The following is a 6,000-nucleotide window of genomic DNA, read 5'->3' as shown; positions in this document are numbered from 1 at the left end:
GAATCACAATAAAAAGCAGCCCCAATAAAGTTAAATCAAATTATCTATCTGGTATTACTGAGGATATATTTTTTTACAGAGCACATCAATGACTCATGCTTTGTAAATTGTTAAATTTAATATTTTTTCCAATTCATTTGTTCTCTGTCGTAACCTAAGCCCTGCTGCCGGTGTGCTTTTCAACTTACAAAAACAGACTACGTAATATCCATACAGTAATTGGCGAGGTGTGTTGGAATGAGGTAAGAAAGCTTGGTTTGAACTTTGCTCTCAAATTCCTCTCTTCGTGTTTACACAACTTTCTAGTCACTCACTGCTAGTGTAAACTATTTGCAACACTATAATTGCCTTCAAGGACAGACTGAAAGTGTGCGTAGATACACCGGTATTTGAATGATCTGCACCTTGTACCCTTAATAACAGAGTTTTCACCCTGCCTTCAAGTGTGGCAGTTTGTCATGGCTATAAACACACAAGCCTGTTGATGTGGGCAATATATCATACAAGTGGGTTCCTTTTGAGCACACCCTATCATTAATTTAGAAGGCAAAATGAAGGCAGCAACAGTGGAAAGAACAGCAGAATATGATATTCTTCCAAAAAACTAAACTATTGTTGGCTAGATGGCCTAATTTCATACACGTTGTCCTGTTTATGTTCAGTTCTTAACAGGGTCATGGCCTTAAAAATAGTTAAAGACACCTGATTAAATGCCCTGGTTTCATTATAACTACAGCTCATGGGGTAAAATGTCTCTAGAAAACTCAAGCAAATTCTCTCTTGCTCTGTTGAAGAAAAAATCAAATCATGTATTCCATATACCACTCCTTTAAGATTATTCATCCAGTCCTTGCACAAACAGTAGCTGTCAAACCTGTTCAACTCTGATTATTCTGTTGTGTGCCCACTTCAAGCAATGCAATTGGTTCTCAGTGAGAAACAAGTTATTTTTCCAGTTCAACTCTATCTAGCTGTTTTTTTGTTTTTTAAACTTTATTTTTCTTATTTTTTAAGAAATATTTTACAAACAATTTGTATTTATTTATTTGTATTTATTATTTAAAAGGACCATGCATATTAATTAACACCTCTGTAAATATGCCAGAGTTAGCCAAAAGGCTAGTTTACAGCTGTAGTCCCTTGCCAGATGTTAAAAAGGCTCCCTAAAAAGATCAAGATTAAACAAAGATAAAATAGAGTAAAATAAGATCAAAATAAGAAGGAAGAGGAGAAACCAAAACACAAACAAACGAACAAACAAACAAAAAGAGAAGAAAAAAAAAGTACAAATAGCACCATACAATTAGAAATGTCTAAAAGCTACATAAGGACATGATATGACTGTCTTTGAGAAAGTGTCCATGGACATAAAAAACATGGAGCAAGACAATTAGGAAGCAGCAATAAGGAAATGTTAAAGAAGACACTTGCAAACACAACAGGACAACATTTAACAGTGCTTTACACATTTGCATCAAGCAGTGACTATCAATCATTAAACTAGCTGCATGCAATTCAAATGAGGCAACGTATAGACTCAGCAACAGATACACACAACAAATAGACAACACAAGCAAGCAACAGTAAGTTAAAAAACACAGGACAAATTCACAGATGGCTGACACAAGGTGACAAACAATACTGAGAACATAAGACAGACAGGGTCATCATCGCGAGAGAGGTAAAATGCTTGACATGATATACCATAGTAAGGGACAAAGAGAAGAAAAACAAACAAATAAACAAACAAACAAATAGTGGGGTGGCCAGCTGTTTTATTCAACAGCATGCATGTCTAGTTCTTAAGTGTCTGAGAATTTATTTAAAATCCTTAAGGTCCTGTCAGTTCTAGGTTGTCCACAGGAGGCTCTATACAGCTGTTTGACTCTGTCAGAGATGAATCAAAAAAGGAAATACTTGTTTCTTTTTTAAGTTATAATTTGGGGCTTTTCTGCCTTTGTTTAGAGAGGACAGGACAGAGGATAGAGCAGGAAACCAGGGACATGTGGGAAAGAGGCCCCAGGTTGGAATTGAACCTGGGCTGTCTGCTTGAGGACTATATCCTCTGTACTTGGGGTGCTGAACTTAACCACAAGGCCAAACTGGCGCCCCAGAAATGTAGGGGTGGGGGCGCTGGTGGCCTAGCAGTCTAAGCGCTCACATACAGAGGCTACAGTCCTCGTCGCAGGGGTCGCCGGCTTGAATCCTGGCTGTGACCATTTCCTGCATGTCTTCCCCCACTCTCCACTCCCCACATTTCCTGTCTCTCTTCAGCTGTCCTATTGAATAAAGGCAAAAAGCTCAAAATATAACTTTAAAAAAAATATAATGTAGGGGTGAAGGATTTCATGATGTAGAGATCTGGAAGGGTTAAATGCTGGGTGCATTATTTTGCTGTTGTGATCAACTCGAACAACTGCTTGATATTTTTCTCACTAGGTTGTATTGTCTTGTTTTGATAGTCACAGAAATGGCATTGAATTGTGTAAGTGAGTTTTCCTTGAGGGTGACTGCGAGAGTATATCAAGTTTTTAGCATCAAGAGAAAACATTCCTCCCGTCCCCAGCTCTTTTGTCTACATCTTATGTTATTAAGAGCAACATTACCCTGACCCTGTCCAAACATTAAAAATGTCAACTATTGTTTACGGAAAATTTCCCCAGCACAGGCAAACATTTTATTTTCTGTTTGTTATAACTCAGCACCAGGATGTGCCGTGCGAGAGATGACCAAAAAATGACCACCGCATACCATCCCTCTCTGGAGACATTATAAAGTCCCCCCACCCTTTCCCTCCAAAATCCAGGCCAGGGCCGATTTCTATCACTCACTGCGTGTCTGTTAAAGCAGTCAAGGCTGCTACTTTTCATTTGTAAAAGCTAAGGAAACATAATGACAGGACTTCCAGAGTAACAACAGAAAGGGAAGTACAAATAGGCTTCAGGCTGCAGCTGTTTTTCTCCTCTTCTCCTTTTTCTTGTCCTCTTTTAAGTCCCTTGGAGGTCATTCATCCTGCCTAATGCAACAAAGTCATTGCGCACAGATGCAGCTGCAGAGGCCGAGAACCTCTCAAGTATTGTCATCTGTTTCGTTGATACCCACTTATGTCAGAGCAAGTGACATCAATTAAAGGCTAAATCTGCTTCACTGTTGACCCTAACAGTGTGGTTTAATAGTAAAACATTGTGTTGCGGCTTCCTTGATATCATCCAGCTGTGCTCTACTGCAGAAAGAGAGAGAGAGAGAGAGAGAGAGAGAGAGAGAGAGAGAGAGAGAGAGAGAGAGAGAGAGAGAGAGAGAGAGAGAGAGAGAGAGAGAAAGGGAGACAGAGGACAAAGAGGGAGAACAGAGGAGATAAACTCATCTCCTTGTATCTTTCCTCTATAATGTTTTAGACATGTCTGTATAACTCATTATGCGTCACTGGATGGGCTTAAGGCATGTCAGTGGTGCTGCCTTTTTAGGGCGTTTGAAGGGGAAAATACTCAAGTTAAAGTTCAAAAGTCACACTTGTTTTCAGATCTAATATCAAACAGCACGTTTTTCAGCATATTCATGACAATTTAGCCAAACATTTGGAGGCAAGGGATAACTTTTTCCAAACATTACAGTTCCAAAACCTGTTTCCTGTCACTTCAAAGTTAAAAACAGATGTTTCAAATACCTTTCAAGCATCTATTTAAAAGGAGTGGGCTTTTTAAATACATTCACAACCCCAGTAAAAGTATCAGAAGCTCACTATACACGAATGTCCAAAAATTGTGTGCACTCAAAAACCTAGAGTGCACTTCACAACTCGTTCTTATGGGAACAGGGTTCTCAATAAAAGATATTTAGATGTCTGTGGCGTCATTTGCTTGCATGTGTTTGTGTTTGCATGTCTGTGTGTATGTATGCATATTGCAGTCCATCTGCCTAAGAGCTGTAGAAGACTTTTTCACTTGTGTCCCATGCCAGAAAGAAAACAGAATAACAAACACTGGCTTTATTACAGTAATGAATATGCTTTGGGAAGCAAATGATACAATTTTCCATTAACTCCCACTCATGAAATGCCAAGAATGGCTCAGGGAAACCTGTGACATTTGACTTTGTTGTTGGCACCAAACACTGTAGTGCTCTACTATTGACCCTTCATCTCTGGAAACTCATAATAGCTTCATTACTCACTTTATCACTCATGGCTGCCCCACTAACAGAGCCATCTGAATACATAAACAGAACACAGAAACACTTGAGTGGACACTGTCACTTAAGTTTGGGTCTTGGTGATCATCTCCAGTGAAGCAGAGGAAGGATTTGGACGCGTACAGTACATGGAGACACACATCTGTAGAGATCCTTTTCCAGAACACTGGTGCTAAGACATGAACAACAGAGTGGACGCTTTTCGTCCCCGTACAGTACACACAGGGTACATCAAGCCAAGCTCATTACCCTGTGCTCCCATTCAATGAGCCTGAGAAAAGAGACCTACATAACAAGGATACAGACTGATTCAAACAGATCAGTTAAAATCAATCTCTCAGGGGTTTTGTGTGCAGTTTCTTACGATTGTTGTGGTCTTTAATGACTGGTTTTGTGGCCGCTTGTTGAAAATTGTAATGCAAATGGCAATGTTATTACACCTTGTTTTGCCTATGACTCATCACACATCCACTATAAGCAGCATGGACAGATGATTGAATTTGGAAATCTACTGAATAAGCGAGCTGTTGGTCTTCTTACATCACTTCTGGTTGATTTATGGATAAGATGCTTATATACAGTGAAAATGTGCAAAAACAGGCTAGAACTAATCAGCCATCGAATGTTCATTTTTCACTGTGGGTGTGAGTTGCAATGCTTTCTATAAACAAAGGACAATCCATTATAAATTATAATGATAATGGAAAAATAATTACAAGAAAAAATTCAGGTGATAGGGCAAATGTTCAGAAAAGCTGTGGTAATTTTGCTGAGATTGCAGTATAGCACAGAGTGCACAGTGATTGGTGGAATATTCTTAAATTATTACAATCAGTACAACACAACCTATAGGAGCACCTGAAAAATGTAACATGTGCCCCATTATCTTTGTCACTTAAGCTGTGTGGCTGAAAGTTAGTGCAGACGTCTGTTATTCAGCAAAATGTAACTTGGTCTGACCTCTGCGCAGTGGATGTATTATAATAGAGCCAGAACACAGGAGTGGAGAGCAGAGACCTCCATTACACAGGTCAGACTCTACCCTCATGACTCTATCCCAGGACTCAGGTGAAGCACATGTGAAACAATGGACTCCCTGTGCTGCTTTTATCTCACTTATTTATCCATGTGGAGGTTGAGCCAGAAGCCGGCTGGCTGGCAGTCTGAGAGTACACATTTGCATAGTAGAGGTCAGGTACAACACAAGGCTCCCTGTGTTCAACACTGCAATAAAGGAGCTCTGGCTGACAGGCAGGTAGATATTAAACTAACTCTCTTCCTTTAAATCTGCAAAGTACAAGAGGGGGGATATCTTGTTCGGCTGCACGTTTTGTTGATGTCACATCATTGCAATCTGCTTGAAAAAATCTTCACTACAAAGCCATGTGAGTCATGGTCTATACACATGAAAGGGCCTGGAACCTAAACAGATCCATATGTTTGATAGCTGGTCAGCTGGTTTGGCTCTAACTCCTCCTGGGTCTAGTTTGTGTGTAATGATATGATGTCACTTTTTAAATGGATTCCGCCTCTTTACATAGAAGTGAGTAAGATGATGCACGAGTCACTGTATTCACTGCTACATCCATAAAAGTCTTCCCTTTCATATACCTCTATTTACATTGTATCAACCTGCTTTGACTTGTGTTTTGATAAGTACATCAATGTAAATCAAGGGAGTTGTCCTTTGAGCAGCGTGGTAACACCCTCACAGCAAACTGTTTCAAAGAGTTTCTAAGTATTGATTTGCCACACTAGAAAAATATGACACATGTCGAACAAGTCTGACACCCTTACATCAACATGTTGAAT

This window comes from Notolabrus celidotus, chromosome 9, assembly GCF_009762535.1.
Source record: "Notolabrus celidotus isolate fNotCel1 chromosome 9, fNotCel1.pri, whole genome shotgun sequence".
NCBI lineage: Eukaryota > Metazoa > Chordata > Actinopteri > Labriformes > Labridae > Notolabrus > Notolabrus celidotus.
Note: the sequence above shows the minus strand (reverse complement) of the source record.